Genomic DNA, 26,046 nt, shown 5'->3' with positions numbered 1-26,046 from the left:
TTTTAAAATGACTAAATCTTACACCTTTAACTATTTTTAAATGGACCAAATTTTACTACTAGATTATATAAATTTGTCTTACGGGAAGTTTTTATTAAATGTCACAAGTATTACATACAGTCTCTTTTTAAGTAGTAACATCCTCTCAAGGAGTCGCTACAAATTCAATTCTCAACTACAGCTACTGATATAATTGACCTAACTATGATCATTTTTACCACAAGTGAAAAGGTCTCTTGGTAATCTATCCCTTCAGTTTGATTAACCTTGCCTTGAATTTATCTATCTCTCCATCAGCTTTATATTTGATCTTGAAGATCCATTTACATCTTATTGCAGACTTACCAGCTGGTAACTGAACTATCTTCCAAGTTCCATTATCTTCTAATGCCTGCATTTCAAGTTGCATAGCCTCTATCCATCTTTTATCTTTGATAGCCTCTTCATAACTTCTAGGCTCAATCTCAGTTAAGAACTTAGATAAGTAAGTTGTATATTTGGGAGTTACATTCTTATATGAAATATATTTATAGAGTAAATAAGGCTGAGCAGAATCTGACACTTGTGTGACATAGTCCTTTAACCAAATTGGTGGTTGAGACATTCTGAAAGATCTTCTTGGACTTGCATTGGATGGAGGTACAATAGATACCGATGAAGTAGAATGAGTGGTATCATCAGGGTTCTCATTATCGGTAGATATTGTAGGCATACCAGTATTTGCATTATCTTCATCAAGCATATTATCACCATGCATATCAATCTCAGGAAATGTCTGATCCTAAGTCAAAGGCACTACCATTCTAGGTAGAGCATCATCCTGAGATACCAAAGTATCCTCATAGTGTTGTGAGGTCAAGTTAGGTGCTAGAAATAATGGCAAGTCCTAACTAACCATCTTTTGTAAAGGAAAAATGTCTTCTTTGAAAATAACATCCTTGCAAACAACCAACTTCTTTCTACATAGGTTGTACATGATATATTCTTTCTAAGTACCTAAGTAACCCAAGAACACACAAGCATCAGCTCAAGGGGAAAATTTGTCACCCTTAGGTAGCCTAGTGACATATCCCAAGCATCTAATAGTTCTCAAATGAACAAGCTTAGCTTTCACCTTGTGAAATGTCTCATATGAAGTTTTCCCTTTCAGCACTAGTATTGGCAGCCTATTAATCAAATACACTGCTTCAAGAACACATTCTCCCCAGAACTTAAGAGGAATATGTCCTTGAAATCTAAGTACCTTGGACACTTCAAGGATATGTCTATGCTTCCTCTCTGTTACTCCATTCTACTGTGGATTATTGGAACAACTACTTTCAAGAATAATTCCATGAGTTTTAAAATACTCATTGCACTCAGTATTAAAAAATTTACCTTCATTATCAGATCTCACCTTCTTGACATGCTTATTAAATTGTTTGTGAACAAGAGTACAAAAAGATTATAGAAGTGGAAACACATCACTTTTCAGTTTCATCAAATATACCCATGTCATTCTAAAGTAGTCATCTACAATAGTCAGAAAATATCTATAATCATTATGTGTTGCCACATGATATGATCCCCAAACATCCAGGTGAATTAACTAAAAAACATCACTAGTTCTAGACAAACTCAAAGAAAAAGCTAATCTAGTTTGATTTGCTAGTGGACAGATGGGACAATTTGTACATACATAATTTGCATCTCCTGCTAATAAGAGCAACTTATTGAGTACTTTAGCTGAAGGATGTTCCAATCTGTTATGCCATAGCAACTTATTAAATTTCAAATCACCACCATGTGCCATCAATTTCAACTCATTACTCTTGCCTCCTCTATGGGATTGCTGAATAGGTAGATGGTATATCCCTTTCAGCTCTTTACCAATCTCCTTCACCTTCTCACTGGAGAGGTACTGAAAAATAACAAACTCAGAAAAAAAGTTAATTGAGCACTGCAACTATCTTGTTAGGATAGACATTGATAGCAAATCAAACTTGAATGCAGAAATTACCAGTACCCTATATAAAAAATCACCACCAGGTATTCTACAGCTACCTGAGTGTGTGACTGGGGTGGTTTCTCCATTTGGCAAGTGCACTTTTCTATCCATAAAATTTGAATAACTAGAAACAGAACTCAATCTATCTAGTTGGAAGTCATGTGACATGTGGCTCCTGAATCTACTATTCAACTCTCTTTTGAAATATTATGTACAAAGTATATTGATAGGTTCAGTAATAGATTCACTTATACCTGCTATGTTTGCTATATGAACATATGATGTGCTTACTTTCTCCTTGTCTATCATATGCAGGATCTTCTGATATTGTCTTGTAGTAAAAGTAGGTTGAGCTATTATATTTGATGATTCCAGTAATTCTTGTTTTTTTAAAAGCTTTTCTATCTTTGAATTGGTACAAATTCATCTGTCATCATTGTTTCGTGATCAACCCTCACCTGATTAGCTATGCCTTTATATGGTCTATCACTAACTTGCATTCCCTGTATTTTTCCTGACACATTCTGATCATATCCAGATTTTTCAAGCTATTTCTTCTTAAACTTTCAATCAGGTGGATATCCATTCAACCTGTAACAATCTAGTTTAACATGGCCTTGTAACTTACAATAATCATAGATCAGATCCCAATTTTTCTTCTTCGTCTAATTGTACCTTCCATTATTGTTCTTTTGCAAGTTTCCCTTCTCTGCATATAGAGCAGTAGATTCCAATAACTCCTTCTTGGAATGTTGTCCTCTGACTTTCATCTGCCACAATCATTACATAAGCTTTACCAACACTTGGTAAAGAATTCATCATCAAAATTTGACTTCGTGCCTGATCATAGACCTCATTCAAACCCATTAGAAATGCAAACAACCTTTGATAAGCTAAATGATCCGCATAGATTCTTGATTTTTCACAATTACACAAAGATGGAGGCACCAATACATCAAATTCATCCACAACAATCTCAACTTTGTAAAGTATCCAAAAATAGTCAAATTACCTTGATGTATTGTACAGATTTCTCGATGAAGATGATAGATCCTAGATCCATCAATTTTATCAAATCTCTTCTTGAGATCTCTCCATACTGTAGCTGCATCATCAATATACACAATTCCACTAAGTAATTTCTTAGAAATTGTGTTCATTATCTATGATATAACAAAGCAATTACACTTCTCTCATTATTCTTCTAATTCCAATTCTTAATCACTTCTCTTACAAGTTCTCAACACAAATCCTACCTTACTTTTTGCTCGAAGATTAATAAGCATAGATCTACTCCACAGTGAGTAATTCTCTATGCCAGTGAGTTGTACCGTGGCTAGAATGCATCTAGGAGTATCCGATGGATGAAGGTATAGTGGATGGTTTTGCTTCTTCTCAATGCTTTCAAGAGTTTCAATTGGCCTTACATTTACAATTGTTGCTGAATCTCCATTGTTCTCCAACTTCTCTTCTTTCACAAATGATCTACAATGATGGAAGGATAAGAAATCGATCTATATAATTGAATCGAATCTCGATTCACAGCTCTGATACCATGAAGTAATTATGCTAAGAAGAGAACAACTAGAGAGGAACTGAATCTTCCATTCATTTTAACTAACTGATCACAATGAATGTGATATTGTATATTTACACAGTGATGAACTAACAAGCTTAACCACTATCTAACTAACTCCAACAACCTGTATAGCTGGCAAATTAATTAACTAACTTTGTGGCTAACTAACTAACAACTTGCTATGATTAACCAACTCCAATAGATAATGGGTAGGAATAGGGAGAAAACGAAGGAAGAAAGTGAAAATGAAAAAAGGAAAAATTACTAGGAAAAATGTTTTTTAATAAATAATTACTGATTTTAGCGATACTTTTTATTTATTATAATTTATAGCAATATTATGATATATCTTCCATGTATTAAAATTGAATTATGCATGCAATATAAATATTTTAAAATATATTATACTTGTTTGGTAAGAAATTGACACAATGTATTATAAGTGTATTAAAGTATGTGATAAATATATTATCCATGAATAAAACTTGTATTATATGAGTTTTATAAATTATTGTCGCTAATATGTATTAAAATTGTATTATAATTGTATTATAAGTGTTCAGTGAAAAAGAAAATAGTATTGCTATAAATGATAAATATTTTCTTAATATAGTATGTTTATGTAAATTTTCCATGAAAAAAAGAATATTAAATTGACTTATCTCTATTAGTATTAAGGTGGTATTCATCTTTTTAATTTCTCTCAAGTTTAAGTTATATTCTTGATCATAACTTCTTCTTTTTTAAATGAAATATGCCCTTTGGGCTTCTTATTACTTGTCAAAAGTTGTCAATATTTGAGTACACTGTAAAAACTTTCCCAATTGACTCCCTAGTGTCTCTTTGTCTTCTTCCATTTTCATCTCCATTTCCTCTGTTTGTGGTGATGAAGGGGCCAAATTGATGATGGTTCCCTTCTGATATGCTCTTGATCTAGCTGCTTTTTGTGGTTTTTAGCCTTGCATGTTGGTGTGTTGACTCGTTTTTCATGAAAGTGATGAAGAAGCTAAATCTCTTCTAATTTGTGTCTGATTTACCTGAATCTTGTGTATTTTAGCCCTGCATGTGTGTTTGCTGCTTTAATTAGAAGAGGGTCCTTCTCCTTGTCGTCTTTCCTCTTTGGTTGTTTGAGCTGGTCCTCTGTTATTGTGGTGTGATGATGATGAAGGTGCCAAAAGATGTTGTGTTTTTGGTTTCTTTCTGATGTGCACCCTTCCTCTTTGATGGATCTGTTGTGTCTTAGTGATAAAGTTTGTCTAGTATATGTGTGCCTATTCCTCTCAGTTTGTTTTCCGCCATTGTAGTTACTGGTGTGTCTGACATGTCTTCTAGGAGTCGATTTGTTGTTGTTTAAGTGTATTGTTGTCCTATTCTTTGTGTTGTTTAGTCCTTTTATGTATACCTGCAAAATAAACAAACTGTTATATGAGGAATCATTTTCCTCCTTCTGGTTTTGACTTTCTTCCTGTGTCTCTTTTCCTTTTTCCTCCATCTCCTTCATAATTTCTTGATTCTTAAATAAGGAATTTGACTTTTATTACTATTTAGGATACTTCTTATTTTTGTATTCAAATCCTTAAACAAGTAGCACTGCATTGGTCCTTCATCTAGCGCATAATTGGCTAGAGCATCAGCTAGTTTATTTGCTTCTCTTAGGGTATGCTTGAAAATGACATCCATATCCCTTTTGTATTCCTCCACTTCCTCTATCCAGCCTGCTATGTTCCATGGAGGTTTCCTATCTCCAGTTAAAATTTTTTGAATGGTTTGAGAGTCTGTCTGGAAAATGATGTTATTAAGTCCTTACTGTTTACAGTACTTCAGGGCTTCCAGTAGAGCCACCATCTCTGCTTCTATATTAGTGGCATCTCCAATTTCATCTGCTTGAGCATATATTAGACTTCCTTGTGCATTTCTCACACAAAATCCATAAGCACTCCTCCCTGGGTTACCTCTAGAAGCTCCATCTGTGTTGCAAGCACACCAACCGAGTGGAGGAAAATTCCATTTAACTTGTGTTACTTTCAATTTTGCCTTGCCTTCCTCCATCATATGCACCAGATTTTTCCAACCAGTAGGGATAGTTCTAATTGAGGGATTTTTGTATAGTACTAGTCTTTGGATAGAACTTAGGACTAGATATATAACTGAGCTATTGATCTCCCTATGTCCATGTTTGATACCATTTCTTCTCTTCCACAATTCGCAAATTATAATTGATGGCACTGCAGCGTATATCTGTTTCAATCTAGAAGTTACTGAGGCATTCCACCATTTCACAATTAGTTGCTGCAGCTGCACTCCCTCCATGTTTATTCCTGTAGCCTTGCAGAAATAAGACCAAGTCCTTTTAGCAGTTTCTGATGTTAGGAAAACATGATGTATAGTCTCCTCTTTAGGATTTATACAACACCAACACTTAGACACTAGATTAAAGTTCATCTTTTTTAAGACATCATCAGTAGGAATTTTGTATTTCCAGCATCTCCACAAAAAGAATGAAATTTTAAAAGGCAAACCCTTAATCCAGATGAAATTGTATTTGCTCATTTGAGGTCCCCTTAGCCTAATAAACTCCCAAGTTGATTTAATAGTAAAAGCTCCACTTATGTCTAGTATCCACCAGGGTCTATCAGAATCTTTTTCTTCCTTGGGGGTGGTTATATTATTAATTATGTGATCAACAATGTCTTCTGTGAGTACTTCCATCAGTCTTCTTCTATTCCATCTCCCCTGTTCTGTCATTTCCTTGACAGTTTGAATTCTTGTATCATAAGTATTCCCTGGATTTACATAGTATAGAGTTCCTAGTCCAGTCCAGTTATCAAACCAGAAATGTGAATCTCCTTTCCTAGTTTGCCACCAAATTTGATGTTCTACTAGGTCCCTGGCTTCTAGCATTCTTTTCCAGGTCTGTGATCCCTGTTTCCATTGTACCACTGTAGCATGTTCCTTCCTACAATATTTGTTGGTCATATACTCACTCCATAAGGTAGATTTTGTTCTGAAGTTCCACCACAATTTACAAAACAGTGCCAGTGACACATCATGTAGTGATCTAAATCCTAGGCCTCCTTCTGTGGTTGGGATACACATCTTATTCCAAGCCACCCAATGTCTACTCTTGCCCCCAATTGTATTGCTCCAAAAAAATTGAGCAAACATCTTGTGTATTTGTCTGATAATTCCAATAGGGGGGTTAATAGCTGATAACATGTGTATTGGCATGCTTTGTAGCACATGTTTAATAAGAATTGCCCTTCCTCCAAAAGATAACATTTTTCCTTTCCATCCTTGCAATCTATTCATGATTTTCAGGGTCAATGTATTAAAGAACTCCTTCTTTCTCCTACAGTGATAAATAGGGCAGCCCAAATACATAAAAGGGAATTCTTTTCTATTGATGCCAGTTACAATCTCAACTGTGATACTGATGTCACCTGATACTCTATTATGCATATAGACAACACTCTTTTCCATGTTAATCTTTTGTCCAGAAGTCTTTTCATATTTTTTCAAAATTTCCATTATTTTTTGCAAAGACACCACATCTGCTGAGGTAAAGATAATCATGTCATCTGCATATGCAAGATGATTGATTTTTGGACTCCATTTAGGCATGCCAAAATTCTTAAACTGACAGTCTTGATGTAATGCATTTAGGCTCTTTGATAGGACTTCTGCTCCTAGAATAAATAGGGTAGGGGAAAAAGGGTCCCCTTGCTTTACTCCTCTGGTAGATTTAAAGAAGCCTTGTTGTTGTCCATTTATCAACACTGAGTACCAGTTATTGCTGACAATTCTATAGATCATGTCTATACTCTTTTCTGAAAATTCCGTCTGTCTAAGAACTTTAGTTAAAAACAGCCAAGATACCCTGTCATAGGCTTTTGCCATATTCAGTTTCATTATAACATTAGCATCTTTTGTTCTTAGTCTTATGTCAGATACAATTTCTTGAGTCAGTAGAATATTCTCCACTATACTTCTGTTTTTAATAAAACCAGCTTGATTGATTGATATATTATCAGTTATTTTAGAAACCAGTCTCTCATGGATCAATCTAGAAAAAATTTTGTTCACAAAATTGCTCAAACTAATTGGTCTCATATCCAAAAAAGTGTTAACCAAATCTTTCTTTGGAATTAGTATTAAATTAGTGTGAGTGACAAACTTGGGCAATTCTGCACCACAAAAAAAGGCTTTCATCATATTGGTGACATCCTCTCCAATGATTTTCCAGCAGTCTTGATAGAACACACCAGTAAAGCCATCAGGTCCTCCTGCACTATTCCTATTTAATTGAAAGACCACTGCCTTAACTTCTTCTTTGGTAGGTTCTGCTTCAAAACACATGTTGTCTTCCTCAGAGATCATTTTGGGTAGGTGGTTTAGAATTTCATAATCTTTTGGTTCTTCTCCCTTTGTGAACTGATTTGTATAAAAGTTGATGGCTTCTGTGATTATTCCCTCTTCCTCCTCTATCCAGTTTCCATCTTCTCCTTGAATTCTTCTTATCTGCATTCTTTTCCTTCTCCCTTGTACATGTGCATGAAAGAATTTTGTGTTTCTATCCCCATCTTGAAACCACTGCATCCCAGCTTTCTGTTTTCAGAATTCTTCTTCTAGATGTAAGAATTTGTTTAAATCAGCCTGCACTTTATGTAATTCCTGTCTATTGGTAGGTGTTGGACAGTTCTGAAATTGGGTTTCCTTTAACTTGATGATCTCTTCAAGGGTTTCAATTTCATGAAATATATTTCCAAAGGCTGTTTTACTCCATTGTGACAAAGCTGCTTTCACCTTTTTCAATTTATGGTGAAAAAGTATGAAATGGTTTGCCATAAACTCAGCTGTCCAATTTTGTTTAATTATCTCCATAAATCCTTCATGTTTTATCCAAAAGTTTAAAAACTTGAAAGGTTTTTTTATGTTTCTATTGTCTCCTGTGTAGGCGATTAACATAGGGGCATGATCTGAACCATTTCTAATCAAATGTTTGATATCAACACTAGAGTATTTTGTTTGTAGTAGTTGGTTACCCAAACATCTATCCAGTCTCTTGAAGATACAGTCATTCCCATGTTGACCATTCCACCAAGTAAATTTGTTGCCACTAAATCCCAAATCTGATACTCCACAATTTTGGATACATCCCCTGAAATCCATAATTTCATTAATGGTTACTGATAGGCCTCCAAGTTTCTTCTCTTCTGATGTTATTGTATTAAAATCACCCCCAATCATCCATGGGATATTGACTGAGGTAGCTAAATTCTCCATAGAGTCCCATAACTCCATTCTTTCATTTTGGGTACATTTTGCATATACCAGTGTTACTAGTATCTCCTCTTGACTTTCTCTAATTTTTAATTTTATGGTTAAATGTTGCTGATGATTCATTATTATGTGATATTCAAAAATATCTTCCACAAAGGCCCAGATCTTACCAGATATATTGGCCATTGCATGCTCCATGCCTAGTCTTCTTTTATAATCTTCTATCTTGTCTGTGTCTTGAAAAGGTTCCATTAAACCTATGAATCCAAAATGGTGTTTTTGATTAAGCTTTATCAACCTTGTAAAGGCTTCCATGGTATTGACTGACCTAATATTCCATATGAGAGCATTTATCATGGTTGATTGAGTTTATTAATCTGCCTTCTTGTGTGTACTCCATTCCCAGGTGGGACACTTGTCTCTCTTGAAAATAAATTTTTTTTCTTTTCCCCCTTTTTGAAGGTGTTTGGGTGATATATCTCCTGCTCTTAAAGTTGCTTCCAAGTTATGCTCTAAGGTATGTTCATCTAAATATCTGCTACTCCTTTCCATATTCAGTTTTGGTTTTGTTGATATTCCTTGTTTCTGCTGCTCCTTATTAAGCTCTTGAATTTCTTTCCCCTGGTATGATCCTTCTATATTTCTTTGGTTGATTTCCTCAATTTCCATGCTGTCTGTATTATTTTTTCCTTCTTGTTGATTTTGTTTTTGTCTCTCTCCTTCCCTCCAGCTGTGAGTTTTGGGAGGAAAATCTTTGTTTTGACTATTGTTTTCCTTTTCTTGTTCTATTTGATTTAGATCAGGGGTCTGAAATTTTACCATGTTTTCTTGTACATTAGATGATTGTTCCTCTCTACTTGTGGCTGTAGTCTTGCTGCTGTTCACACTGGACTGTTTGTTGTTGTTGTTTTGTTCATTCTCTTCCTCTTGGAAGCTTGATGCTGCAGTTTCTGTTTGGAGGATTCGTTTTGGTGTCTGTATTTGTGGTTTCTCAGGTAAGATATCCTCCTCAATGTCATTTACTATGTGTTGATCAGTAAATGATTCCAGGTGATTGTTGCAGTTTTTCTGTCCCTTTTTGTTGCTATCTCCTTGTGTTTGTTCTGTACCATTAGTGATATTGTCTGTTTCCTTTGTTTGATTTTTGTGAGTATAGAAACTCTTCTCAATCCATGTTCTAGTATCTTCTTGTGGTAGTTGTGTTTTATTCATATTATCTTGGTTTTCTGGGACCTCTTCCAGTGTTGCAAATGGGTTGGTGTTTGCCATGGTTATATCCTTATTCTTTTGTATTGGACTCACTTTCCCGATTATAATCCCTGATTTATCATTCTTGTATTTGCTCCTTCTTTGCATCCATTCTTGTTTACCAGTAGTGTACCCTCCCCTTCTTCCATGATTGTCTTCTTTATTTTATGTGTCTGTGTCAAATCCTTGTGTATTTTCTTTCCGTAGATCTTCTTTAAACTGTTTAGCCAATTCAGGATTAAGACTTCTACATTCTTTTTCCTCATGACCTTGAAGTCTACAGTGTTTGCAATATTTTGGTATGTAGTCATAATTTATCCTTACCCATTTTGATTTTAGTATTCCTGATGCATCCTCTTCTGCAATGTTAATCTTTTTTGGTAAAGTTGCTAATAAATCTACCTCAACTTTGATTTTTGCGCAGCTTGGCCTTGTCTTGTTTGCTGTAGCCAGATCCACCGTTAGTGGTTTTTCAACTGTAGTTGCTATGGAGAAGACTGCCTCTTTAACAAAAAAAATTGGGGGCAGTTCAGGGAAGCTTATCCAAGCTACTGCCTTTGATGTCTCCTCCTTTGGGTTGAACCATGGATTCCATATAAAAGATCTCATTTGGCAATATCTATCATGTATCTTGAGGTAGTATATAGGTGTCGACATCATTTTAACATAGTCTTCTAGAAAATTTAGTCGGATCAGAATATGTCTTTCATCAAGCAGTCCTATTATTGGTACACCTTTAATTCCACATTGTATTGGAATTACCTTCCTTAGTTCTTTAATATCAATGTTGTCATATGAAAACTTACCTATTATTGCATACTGAAGTTTCTCCTTCTCAATCATCTGCTGAATCTCATTGGATTTCCAGGCAATAAATGGTTCTCCGTTGATGTATGAAATCTGCTTTGGTGGTATTTTGGCAATATCTGTTTCTGAGTTTGTGGGTTTGAAGAGATTGGCATAGGATTGATTTTGGTTATTGCTTTTTGAGATTTCAGTATGAGGTATAGTAGGTTGTGTGATTAAAGTGTTGATTGTGTTCTGCGTTACCAGAGGAGGTCTTCCCCCGGTTACTTCGGCCATTCCGATCAGTATCTGCCTGATTTTTGAGAGCCCTCAAAGAGAGAAAAAGATAGATTGCGGCTAGGGTTGGATTAGTAAGAGTTCATTTGACCTTTTTGTTCTTGATCATAACTTCACTTGAGAGATAATTCATGAAAAAATTGTTAAGATTTTGATCATGTTCAAGTTTAAGTTAGGGATGGATATATCTTCTCTCGGCTTAATTTACAAAATATCTTCTCTCAGTTTTATTTACAATAAAGGTTATTTCATAAATTTATTTAATTTCTTTTATAATGGGGCGAAATGTGAATAAATTTAACGTTATAAATAGTTTATAAAGTGAAACCTCTTTATGATCAACAAACACGTTTCTCATATTTTTTTCTTTTTAACATTTGTCCGTCAAGTACATAAATAACTAAAACAGCTCACTTTTAATGTTCTTAATTACAATAAGAAGAAAGACGGTAATGAACTTGAAGAACAAATCTTACATTTAAAAAGGCTTAACATATGGAGCAAATGAAATAAATCACTATCAGCAACATTTTTTTTGAATTTTTAACTCATCCAAATACCTATATTTTTTTCACCTTTAACATATTAAAATTTCATTGAACATAAATTTGATTATCACTCTTTTATTATTTTTTTTATTTAATATATTTACGTTTAGGAGATACATGAAAACTAATATAGTTAGCAATATTTTTTTAATACTTTAATGCTTAGAAATTATAGTGGTAAAAATATGTTTTGAGTTTTTAAATAATAAAAAAAATTATAAAATGAACATTCAAAACGCGGACAGTGCGGCCAAATTTTCTAGTTTGCTAATGTAATCATTAATTTAAAAGTTAAGATACAATAATCATAATGCTATAAAATACAAAAAAATCATTATATTATTTTAAATTACAAAATATCTTTAAAATATCATTGATGTAGTTATTGTTGATCCTTTTTTATATTAACTTTAAAATCAAAGAATGTATTCGCAAACGTTTGTTATATCAAAAAAAGAAGGTTTAAAATTAATTTAGACTTTTAGAGAAAAAAATCAATTTTACAAAAGAGAGTCGTCACTTAATTTTTTAAAGAAATTAAAAAAATTTAATTTAAAAAACCCTAACAGATTTAAGTCTTAAAAATTCAGAGAAAAAGGTACGATGTTCTTATTTCCACTTTGAAAAGGTGTTAAACATTCAAAATGGCCGCTAACGCACAGTTATCCAACGTGAAAAAATATTTGACTAAATAATTAAGTAAAGAAATTTTTTGAGTTTTTAAGAAAAAAAAAAGGAAAACTTAAATTAAACATTTGAAATAAATTGAAAGTGATTAAGGCTTTTAAAAATATACGATTAATCAAGAATTCATATGAATTGATTTATTTTTTTTGAAAGATATAACTTAAACCAATTTAATCAAATAAGGCAAGAAATTATCTAAGATTAATTAAAGATAAGTGAAAATATGATTAAAAATATTTGATTAAGAAAATAAAGAACACAAAAGTTGATAAAACAAAATTCATTAAAACAAAACAACAAAAGAGAAATAGTTCAATCTTTTGAGAAATTCAACTAAGTTAATTAAAAATGCTAAGGTTAGAATTCAAACAAACTATGACAATTAATTAAGGGTATTTTACTTAAATCCCATAGTGAAAAACCTCAATTACAATTTATTCTGATTTTTTTGGTAATTACCCAAATTCTCTTTTTTCCAGATTTCTAATACATACGAATGATGCTGATACATCGCGATTTGATACATAAATCATTTTCATAATACATCGCTAGTTGATACAAACCAAATCTTGTAATATCAATAAAACTTATGAATCAGCTTATAACACCTAATATATCATGAACACAACAAAAATAGCAATAAAACTTATGTTTTACTGATACATTTTGTGTTTGATTTGTATCAACTAGCGATTTATCATGAAAAAAACTTATGTATCAAATCGCGATGTATCAGCGTCATTTCTATGTATCAGAAGAAGGAATTTTAAAATTTTAACAAATGGTAGGGAATAATTAAAAATATAGGAATAAAAGATGTGTAATTTGATAATTTTTCCATTAATTAAACAAATAAAGAGAATAGAAATTTTGGGCCCAAGCCTGGTTTCTGTCCACCTGGACCAGTGTCCTGGGCCTTCCTAGCCCATTTTTCGTACCCTGTATATTTAGCATGTATACCAATGTATATCAGCAGTATATGGATATATACCAGCCTCTTTCCACCTGCGTTTCTGCTTTCAATCCCTGTATTTTTGCTTCCATAAACCTGTTCAGTACTAGGTTCCTTGATAAGATTGACTCGATAAAGATGATTTTTTGGGTTTCAAACCTCCCTGGCTCAATGCGAAAATGCAAAGGGGAAAACAAAGTCCACAATGGACTCAGATGGTCATTACATGCAACAAGAAAGGATAAAATTAATAATCTTATCAATGCTCCATTAAATCCGACATGAAATAGCAGTAGAGATCTTAAGACTTAAATAATAACAAATTATGATCAATTAATATTTAAAAGACCAACTAAATGATTAAGTTCATCTAAAGATTCAACATAGGAGAGAAATATATATATCCAAACCAAATTCCACTAAAAGAACGAGAAGGCAAAATTTGAATGGAAAAAGTCCTAACAGTGGTAAAACATCCATATTTACATAAACCACTTCATTTGAATAAGATGCCAAACAATGTACTCAAAGATTCTAACACATTTTTAAGATGCCAAGCAAAGGTACTCAAAGATTCTAACATATTTTTAAAAAATATATATATAATAATAAATAAATAGAAATAAATAAAATAACCCAAAGAGGGATGATGACAGAACGTGATTAAACAAGGAAAATGAGCTAGATTACACGATATATTTACCAGAAATTACTAATTAAAAAAAAATTAAAAGAGGTTACGGTTAAAGAAATATATCCAAGTTAATTTAATTTGACGTCATAGCAAATATTCAAGACTTGAGCAAGATAAATTTTGTCCAATATCCAATATGCTCGGCTAGAAATCTTTCACATTTTTAATTAAAAAAAAATAAGCAGTAGCTAGATTTAGGCATGATCAACCAAGTTTGTTCAACATAAATTTTAAAACCACAACTTCAACAAAAGATTCCAAACCGACAATATACTTAGAGGATTTGTTCCACACTTGAAAAACTCAAAACGCAAGCACGAACCAACAACGTCTATTTATCAACCATCAACAACAAGACCAATAAGTTAAGACAAAACAGTGGCATTTGAAAGAAAACAAAGTTGTCACGAGAAATTCTAAAAAAATTAAAACTAGCTATTGTCCATAAACACATTTAGAGCCCGTTTGGATGGGCTTAAAAAAGTAACTTTTATGTATGAAGTGCTTTTAGAACTTTAAAGTGCTGAAAGTTATTTTTATAAATAACCAGTTGAGTGTTTGGATAAAAGTGCTTAAATGAGGAAAATTATGTGAATTTTAGGGTTAAAAGAATAAAAGGGGTAGTTTGAGAATTTAGTTAAAATATAAAGGATATAAAAGTAATTTCCATGGTGAAAGAAAATGACTTTAAGCATTTAGGAAAAAAAAAGTTAGGTCCTAACTTTTCATTTTTGACTGAGTTTAAGAACTTTCTGGCTTAAAGTTACCATTAGGCAAACACGTCCAAAAGCTGAAAAGGAGCTTTAAGTTGGTTTTAAATAACTTAAAGTCAATCCAAACGGGCTCTTAAGTAATATTAACTAGAATAAATCATGATTTGAAAGGACTTTTACCTATTCTGGAGCAGAGGACTGAGAACGACGAGTCGAGAAAAATGAACTTCCACGGCGATTACAAATTCGAGTGATTAAAAAGAGACAAACAAAGATTCGGGACTATCTTAAAAAGGGGAAAAGAGAAAAAAAGAGCAAAGATAATGAAGCCAGAAATTCCTGCACTTCTCTACTAATTAACTCCTTTTTCTTTCAATGGAAACAAATCAACAATTTATAGCCCAAAAAACAATCAATTTGAATTTCAAAAAAAAAATACACCCCTAATAATTCGGATTTGATTTTGACAGTCTTTGATTCGAATTAGATTTGAGTAAGATTTTTCTAATCTAAAATCAATAATGGAGGGCTTTATGAAATCTCAGGATTTCATAGATGGAGAGAGGGGAAGAGATTACCTTTGTTGTCGGCAGATTTGCGATGTTGTCAGGGTTGTTGAAGAAGACGCGTAGCTATTGTACGGTATGCGCGTATGGTATGTATAAACTTTTGGGTGTATTCGCTGTGTGAAGAAGATGGGGCTTTTGGGCGGTGGTGGGATGCTGTTGTTGTTGTAGATGTGTATATCATGTTGCATATAGGTGTTGTATTGTAGGCATATTGCTGGGTCGGTGGAATTGAAATTTAATGGGGATATTTGGCATGTTGTTTGCTGGAAATGGGCTTTGGGTTTCAAGTTAGTGGGTTAAAATGGGTTTTGTAATATAGGGGTAGGTAATTGGGTTGGGTTTTGAATTAAAAAAAATGTAAACTTTACTTAAATTTCATAATGGAAAAGTCTGATTATTATATATCTCTCATCGTATCAAAATTATCCAAATTTTTTTTTTTCAGTTTTGTTGATGCATTAGTTATATATCTGATACATCAACGTTAGCCGTAGAATATTTAATGAAGATCATCTATTTATGGATAGTATCTTAATATAAGGTTTGATTGGTTCTTTAAATCAATTACTGATCTAATTAATGGAATTAATTGGTTGAAAAAATAGTTGTGTACATGAAGATTCAAGTCAAAAAAACAGAGCATAAATTCAAACCAAAGTCGATTTCAAATTTTTTTTCAGTTTTGCTGATACATTAGTTATGTATCTGATACATCATCTTTAGTTGTAGAATAGTTAATGCATATCAGGTATTTATGGATAGTATCTTAATATAAGGTATGATTAGTTCCTTAAATGAATTACGGATCTAATTAATGGAATTAATTTGTTAAAAAAAGCAACAGTTACGTTCATGAAGATTCAAACCAAAAAATAGAGCATCGTCTCAAAGGGAAAAATCAGAGCATCAATTCAAAACAAAGTCGATTTCAAATTTTTTTTCAGTTTTGCTGATACATAAGTTATTTATCTATTTAGCTGTAGAATAAGTTAATGCATAGCAGCTATTTATGAATAGTAGATTTAGATAAGGTATGATTGGCTCTTTAAATCAATTATTGATCTGATTAATAGGATTAATTGGTTAAAAAAGGCAACAGTTATGTACATGAAGTTTCAAGCCAAAAAATAGAGCATCGAGTCCAAGAAAAAAAAATAGAGCATCAATTCAAACCAAACTTCGAGTTTCATCAATTAATTGATATGAATATCCCCATACTACTGAGACATTCTGGAGTTTGGCAATTCGATGTTAGTTATGAACAATACAAAAGTGATGGAATCGTTATCGGTGATAATGTATCTTACTCAAATCTAAAAGCACCAATCGCTGCTGAATTGAGTGTAGATGAATCAGTGAAAAAAATTGAAATTCGATACATCGTTGAAGGTAACTCATCGTCAATATATATTCGTAATAATATGGGTGTTAATCTTTACATAGAGTTGAAGAAGAAAGAGCCTGGATTCGTAAATTATCCCTTATGCATATCAAGCTCTGATAAAAAGAGATGTGAGATAAAATCATTCGACAGTACATCTGGAGCAATCGTTTGTGCCGAATCAAACGCGAATGAGTCCCAATTTTTTAGTTTAGAAGAATCTGATAATGCTGCAGATTGTTATATACCAGAATTAGATTTGATGAACTACATCACTGATACAAATGGTGCGGAAGTGAAGGAGAATCAATTCTATAAGGACAAAGCAACTCTAGTTGACGTAATGGCCAAATACAAAATTAATAATGAATTTAATTTCAAGATTAAAAGATCTGACAGTAAAAGGTATGCGCATAGTCTGCATTTGGAAATTTTGGTTTTGGATATTTATCAAACAGTATGTATCAGATACATATGAATGTGTGTATTTGATACATGTTTAAGAAAAAAATTATTTTTTCCTATCATGATACATCAAAACTCTATTTCTGTAACTCAGTTAAAAAATGATCGTAGTTATACTTTTAAAAAATATTATTGTCAGTATGTATCAGATTCATATGAATTTGTGTATCTGATGCATGTTTGTTTTTTGTTCATGATACATACTAAGAAGCATGTATAAAGAGATGTGTTGACACACTTTCTATCAGAATGTTCCTTTGTTTGGTGATATTACATGTGAAAAAATGTTGGTATGATATATTTCAATTTTTTTTATAAAAATGCAGTTATGTGTTAGTATGTTGTTCAGACGACTGTTTTTGGAGAATCAAAGCTTCATATTGGAAAAAATCCGATATATTCAAAGTTAGATATTTCAATAGTGAACATTCATGTGCACTGAGAGATAGAATTTTCAACAAAGTTCATGCTATGAAGGATTTTGTTAGTGCATTCACGGCACCTAAATTAGTTAATCATAAGAGAATTCTCACCCCTAATGATATACGAGAGGATATTAAATCAACGTATGAAATTGATATTACCTATCAACAGGCATGGCATTCGAAAGATCATGCTTTGGAGATGTTAAGGAGAAAACCTGTTGATGGATATAGACAGCTGCATGTATACATATGCTAAAAATCGTATATCCAAATTCGTACATAAGTATGCACAAGTCACCAACTGATGAGTTCATGTATCTGTTCACAGTGTTAAGGCCCTTGATGAGGGGGTTTCAGTTTTGTCGACAGTTGTTGTTGACGGTGCGCATCTTGATGGACCTTATAAAGGGACGTTTGTATCAACTAGCATACTTGATGGGGCAGATATTATTTTTTGATAATGTTGCTTATTAAATAACAGTGTATCATTTCATTTGTCACGTTTATTGTGGATCTGATGAATTCTAATAACTATTATATCGCTATTATTGATTTTTTAGGTTGCATATTGCCGTTGGCGTATGGTGTTGTTGATACAGAAAATGATACATCATGGACGTGGTTTTTCCAGAATTTCAAAAATGCATTTGGTGAGAGGGACAATATGTGTGTTGTATCAGATAGGAACGAAAGCATAATCAAGAGTGTAAGCATGGTATTTCCCAATGTCCCTCATTTTGCATGCATATGGCATATATGAAAAAATATGTGTACTAAATACAGAAGGAGCAAAGTTGTACTGAGTGACCTCTTCTATTCGATGGCCAAGGCATACCAAAATATGAAGTTGATAAATTAATGGCCAAAGTTGAAAGAATCGATCAACGGGTGGCCAATATTTAAAAAATGCAGGATACAAAAAATGGTCAAGGGTTCATGCCACTGTCAATAGGGGTAGAATGATGACTTCTAACATCGCAGAATGTATCAATGGATGTCTTATTGAAGCACGAGAGCTGCGTATAATTGACTTTTTGGAGCAAACGAGATTGTTATTTGGTGCTTGGAACTGCAAAAATAGGGAAATAGCATATTATACAAAACATACTTTGGATAGAAAATTCGAAGATATCCTAGTATCAAACACGATCAAGTATTCGAGAATAAAGGTACACGACAGTTATTTTTACAAAGATAAGTACTTGATACATAGTTATTTGATACATTAGTTAGGTATAACCTGTGCTAATTATATACTGATACATCATTTCTTAGACATCAATTCTGTTGTTGATACATTAGTTGTGATACATATGTGTGAAGATTATTTCCTGCAGTTTTTTGTTATATCAGTTATGTATAATTTGTGCTAATTAAAAACTGATACATCAATTCTGATACATTAGATCTGTAGTTGATACATCAGTTGTGATACATATGTGTGAAGTTTATTTTCTGCAGTTTTTTGATACATCAGTTAGGTATAACCTGTGCTAATTAAATACTGATACATCAGTTCTGTAGTTGATACATACGTTCTGATACATATATATGAAATTTATTTCCTGCGGGTTGTTGATTCATCAGTTAGGTATAACCTGTGCCAATTAAATAATGAAACATCAGTTATGATACATCAGTTCTACAGTTGATACATAAGTTCTGATACATATATGTGAAGTTTAATTATTGCAGTTTGTTGCTTCATCATTTAGGTATAACCTGTGCTAATTATATACTGATACATCAGTTATGATACATTAAATATGTAGTTGATATATAAGTTCTGATACATATATGTGAAGTTTAATTATTGCAGTTTGTTGCTTCATCATTTAGGTATAACCCATGCTAATTATATACTGATACATCAGTTCTGATACATCAAATGTGTAGTTGATACATAAATACTAATACATATATGTGAAGCTTGATTCCTGCAGTTTGTTGCTTCATTATTTAGGTATATCTTGTGATGATTATATACTAATACATCTATTCTGATATATCAGATCTGTCTTTGATACATGAGTTTTGATACATATATTTGAAGATTATTTTTTTTAGTTTGTTGCTTCATCAGTTATGTATATCCTGTGATAATTATTACCCTTTTACATCATTTTTGATACATAGTTGTGTATGTGATGCATAAGTACTGATACATATATTTAAAATTTATTTCCTGCAAGTTGTTGCTTCATCAGATTATCTTTATTCTATTTATGAATTAGGTATAAGATACATTGTGTGTCTTGAAAGAAAAACATGCAATTGTGGAAGATTTCAACTAGACGAGATATCATATCCACATGCAATTGCAGTATTGAAGAGCAAGAACATTACTGACCTGCACTCATACTGTGCTGATTATGCCAGAGGCATTGGCAAATACTTATGAATTATCAATGGTTCCAATGCCAGATAAGAAAGATTGGTCTGCTTTGAAGAAAATTTTGGAAGAATCTGTCTTGCCATCAATATACAAACAGATGCGAGGAAGACCAAATAAAGGGAGAAAAAAGTTCGCTAGTGAGAAGATAATAAGTAGCACAAATTCTTGTGGACGTTGTGGCCACGAAGGCCACAACAGAAAGACTTTTAATTTCATTCCTAAAGAGATATGATGTTTTTGGTATCCCAGTATACATTCTATTTGAATCATATAATTACATCTACTTTTATTTTATATTTGAGTTTGACACATGAGATAAACATACAAATCTTTTCAGTTGATATGCGGAAAGATTAGTACATTTCAGTTCATTACTAATTTTGATACATTAAATGTATAGTATCGGGATACTTAAATCAGCAGATACATTTAAAATGTTTACAATTGGTGAAAAATAAAATTGTACATTCTACTACTATAAATTTTTTTTAAAAAAATACTCAACATCCATCGGTTCTCCTTGACTAGGAGAGATAAAATCTCACATGGTTTTTTTTGGATACCTATTTCCCCTAACATAAATATTCTTGGCTTTCCGACAACCATAATTCCACAAGAGTTGTGGATGATACATAACATCTTATGTTGATATAGGTTATAGATGTACCATATTCAGTAAATCTTGATACATGCGAATCTGATACATAAGAAAGATGTATCATAATCATTAAATCTTGAGACATGAAATTTTTATGCAAAAACTAAATGTATCAGAATCAGTAAATATTGAGAAATGAGAATCTGATACATATGTATCTCAATTCTACTATCCATAATCAATAAATCTTGATGCATGAAAATCTTATACACAAATAATATGTATCAGAATTCGCAAAACTTGACACTTATGAATATGATACATAAAAAAGAAGTATCAGAATCATAACATCTTTATACAAGCAGATCTGATACATAAATTATATGTATCATAAGAATTACTGTTTTGTAAATAAGAATGTGATACAAAAATATATGTATCAGATTCATTAAAAATTGGCAAATGTTATTGTGATACATAAGCAATATGTCCCAGGCAGTCAAGTTTGATACATTAAAATATGATACATAAACTTTGATTTTATATTCGAGTTTGACACATGAGAAAAACATACAAATCTTTTCAATTGATATATGGAAAGATTATTATATTTCAGTTGCTTACTAATTTTGATACATTGCAATAAATGTATCAGATACATTAAAATAATAGATACATCTAAAATGTTTACTATCACAAAAAAAAAACCTATTGGACATCAATCAGTTCTCCATGACTTGGAGAGATATCTCTCCTAGGTTTTTTTGGATAGTCGTTTTTGCTAACATAACCATCCATGGCCTTCTGACAATCATATCTCCACAAGAGTGTGGCATATCTTGAACGAAAAAATTTGGCGTTTAGTCCAGTATTTGGAATAAAAATTCTATCACTAAGATATTCAGCAAAAATGGCTAGGAAAACTCCACAATCCCTGCAAAAAAAGAAATACATAGGTTTAAAAAAAAGTAAAATTGACATATTAATAATTTATGTATACATAATTGTTAATACTCACAAGCTGTCACTTTCCTGTTGCGCAATTCCTTCAATGTATTCAACTGCAAATGGGTGATGTGGTTCAAGTATGTTACCGGTTGATTTGTCCTTGTATGAATCAAGCGATGACCAATCAGTACATTCATTGTTGTCAAAGAAACCACTATCTTGCAGGTATGTCGGTAGCACTGCTGCTATCTTTTGGATCTCTTGGGAAGGATTGCTACTTCTTCGTCCAGGCGATGAATCATACACATGTATCAACCTCTTTTTTAACATAACTACTGCAAAAACCCAATGAAAATCCATGTCACAGTTTACGGGTATGTATACCTCATCTACCAAATGCCAAGGCAACCCGGCTGGTATTGAGAAACCTCTTATTATGTTCTTCACAGATCTCTCGTGATGAGCTGTAACAGTGGACCTTGCCATATCTTCTTGGGTAGAAATGTTAGGTAGAATGTGATAGTAGCATGTGTGTGTAGATTCGATGAAAATTTTAAAAATGCAGTTTGTCGTTGTGTATCGATACTGATTGCTCAATTGTATCTTCGATTTCTTCTGAAGGTAGTAAAATATTACATCGATGTGCTGCACATTTTAAGAAAGTATTAGTTATACAACAACAAACTGCATGTATCAGATTATGTATGTATCAGATACATTAATCTCTATGTATCGGATAGTAAGTATGACTTGTATCATAGTCTTTATGATGAAATTTTTACCTTATTGTTCCAGCATCTGTTCGGCTGTGACATTAGTTAGAACCAGTTCTTATCTTTAGGAAATGCCACTACAAAGTCTATTTTTTTAAATTCGAATGAAGAGCACTTGAATTTGTAATGTTCCTCCTTCGATTTCCTGAATAGAAGCTTGTATTTAAATAACAGAACATATATAATACACAACTTGTATTGATATAAATTGTATATATCATACTTACTTATTGCCATGCGATTTTAGTAGTCCTTTATCTATCCATTAAGAGTAGTCTGTGAAAATTTCGGATGGGGAATGATAGCATATACCAAAACCTTCAAAAGGGTGTGTCTGATGCATAACAGATGTCAATTTTTCCTTACCCTTTCCATTCGATCCAAAGTTTGAAAGATACGGCGATTGTAAGATCTTAGAAGAAATCCTACTTCTTTAAAATAATGTCTTCGCATCATCAGACAATACATTGGATTTCAATGGAAGAGTGGTAGGTAGCTGGCTATCGCGTAATAGACATTTATCCTGAACTACTTGATCATGACTAACAGAGGTCAATGGCATAGCTGATAATGGAAGTCCGTAAATTAGAACATCTATTACATCCAAAGTTTCGGTCGAAAACGGTGTTAAAGTATTGGATTTTGATGTGTTTGATTTGTTTTTTTCTTTTACAAAATCCTCAACTTGCTCTTCTACTTTATCAGTTTTATCAATGGCTACTCTTCCATCTTTCTTTGCAGTGTTCTACATGTAATGTATAACGTCATTACAAAACTTATTAATATTGAATTTATCTTAATAATGTATCTGATACATTACTTGTAATGTATCAGAATCAACAATAAGCTGAATAGTATCTGCTCTTTGTGGTTTTATTTGGTGTGCTGATACATTCTTTAATTGTGGTGTAATAATGCATGTTTTTAGTTCCTACAAATGTAATAAAAACAATTACTTAAGAAACAAACTGATGAAATAATACATTACCTTAATCAAATTTTGTACTGATACATTACTTTTAATGTATCTGCTGACATATGCTGATCAAATAATTTTGCATCATCTGCTACAATGTTGTGTTCTGATACAACATCCACCTTTTGTATCTTGTTGGATGGTTCAGCTTCCTGGAAACATAATAACATTTACTTATGATATATATGTACGAAATATTTAAATATCTATATATTTAAAGAGGTTGAGCTTATACAATATATATATATATATATAGCATCAGATTGATCATCAATTTGTTCCTGATACATTATCTTTAATGTATTAGAAGAAACATGCTGATCAAATGATTCTGGAACATCTGATGAAATATTTTATTCTGATATATTGTCCACCTTTTGTATCATGGTGGATGGTTCAGGTCCCTGAAAATATAATAACATTTATTTATGATATATGAAAATGAAATGTATTCAGAAGTTTAAAAGTATAAATATCAAATATTGTGTGATGTAGGTACCTTAATATCTTTCTAGACATTAGATTGGTCATTTGCTTGGGGTGGATCAGATTTATTTGCAAGTTTGTGCTCCTCCGATCCAGTAAGTGTTATTGTTGTTCTACCACATGGAATATTTGATCAAAATTATCTATTTTAAGTTGAGATGATGTGCCAGTCATGCGGTGCGCTATACTGTTGATGTCTTTCAAAAGATCAATATAATTTGAAACAATTTTATTCTCCAAACGTTTGAACTTTCGATCGACCTTGATACAGTTATATGAAAAATCAGAATATATCAATTAATTAAAAGTATATTGTATGTGATACATCTTAAAGTAATAACTTACGTATCTCTTTAGAGACTTCTTTATGGATTTCTTCAATGATTTGAATTGCATATGAACAATTTGCTCCGAATGACCGAAAGATTCACCTCCTACTACTGACTTCGCCACTAGTACATTATTAGGAGAAATAGACTTTTCTGATTCATTTGATAGTATGACATCCTTATGCATATTGGTTATTTCTACTTGAATTGGCTCTTTAACAGGGGTAGTCTTCATTCTTTTGGAAGGAGATGGAAAAGATATATCAGTGACATGACTGAATCTTTTTAATAATTCTGTGGGTGGTGTTGTTGAAAAGTCCTCAAATCCGGGGACTTCATGAGATTTTTTAAAATTGACCTTGACAGCTGATGTAGAAGCTTCAGGTTGATGTTGACTGCCATGAATGACAATAAATTCCATTTCATGTTGAGATGGGACAATGTTGGAGCATCGATACTGTAAAAAAGATTGGTTGCTTGTCAGAAAATAAGTGAATAATTGATACATGATAATTCTGGTACATAAATGTATCAGAAACATTAATCCTTGATACATGAGAAACTGCTAGAAAAACAACATTATCTGAAGCAGTAGAATCTGATATATAAATGCAGATATTTCATGAGATGTAATTCTTGATACATTATAATTTGATACATAAGGTAGAGTTTTCAGGAGCTATAAAGACTGATAAATGAGTTTTTGATACATACATTTATATGTATCAGAAAGGTTATAGCTTGATACATTTTCATTTGATACATAAAGTAGATGTATCAGGGGTATTATATCTTGATACATTTATAACCTGATACATATATATAGCACCTGATACATCTACTTTATGAATCAAATTATAATGTATCAAGGTCACGAATATAGAATGTATCTTAGATGTTATGTATAATGAATCGGTGCATAAACGAATAATCTTCAATGCATGTACCTCTGAAGATGGTAGACATGAAGGTCTCAAATTTTGGCTTCACGGCAACAACACGCCCGTTAAAAATTCTGAAAATTTTATTATCCATTCTTACAGCAATTTCAGAGGGCACTTGAGATGCACATTCATATATCCATGCATTCAGAGTGTATGGCATGTCGCCTAGATAATATATTTGTTTGGCATTTGAAAACTCCTGCCTCATTCATTTTATCAATTTGAAAAATGTTATTTTCCCCCATGGGTATTGCTCATACCTATCATCTTCTACCATCCTAAAATCATCAACAAATATAGGTGCATCACCTAGTTGAGAAAAAATAAAAGTGTGGATGAAGTAGAGAATGGTCATTTGAACAGCATCTTCATTTTTTTCCATCCTCTAACCAGAAAACGCTCAATAAAACGAGCTTTGTTGACCCCATTTTTTAAACCAAGAAAATATATAGATAATAATCTATTTGTTGGGTCATCAGAGTACCGAAAGTCATTGATATTACCGGTACATCGCAAACTAGTAATGATAGCAAAATCCTTTATTGTAAATCGGAGTATATTACCCTGCATGTGATGAATGTGCAATTTCTCTTTGTTTTTTTGCTCTACCTCAAGAAGTAAGAGGCATTTGATGATTTGCCCTTGAAAATTGCAGTTTGGCATATCTAAGTAGTGACCAAATATGGATGCCTAAATAACTTTATACCTTCTTCACCTATTGATGATTCAAAATCATCAAAAACATTAGCCCTATATGTCGTGTCGAATCTCAATGGGTGGGATGGGATCTTCTTGATGACGTACTTCATTCCTTGCATTGACATAAAAAATGGTTAAATACAACTTGAACTTTATACATAAATACGATGTATCAGACGCATTAAAACATTTGATACATGAGAATCTGATACATACAGAAGATGTATCAGAAGAAGTAAGGCTTTATAAATTATAATCTGATACATAAATATAGATGTATCAGAATC

General features: G+C 32.4%; 1 long non-coding RNA gene across 1 annotated transcript; it reads right to left on the bottom strand.

Annotated features, from left to right (window-relative positions):
* Positions 1–12,769: 12,769 nt before the first annotated feature.
* On the bottom strand, positions 12,770–15,669 carry LOC129877401 (uncharacterized). The gene is made up of 2 exons (XR_008763536.1): positions 15,350–15,669; positions 12,770–13,527 (listed from the first exon to the last, which is right to left on the bottom strand). It is a non-coding gene; the product is annotated as an uncharacterized LOC129877401 (long non-coding RNA).
* Between the last annotated feature and the right edge of the window lie 10,377 nt (positions 15,670–26,046).

The sequence above is a fragment of the Solanum dulcamara genome, chromosome 12 (genome assembly GCF_947179165.1).
Source record: "Solanum dulcamara chromosome 12, daSolDulc1.2, whole genome shotgun sequence".
Taxonomy (NCBI): Eukaryota; Viridiplantae; Streptophyta; class Magnoliopsida; order Solanales; family Solanaceae; genus Solanum; species Solanum dulcamara.
This window is presented reverse-complemented; position numbering and strand designations above follow the sequence as displayed.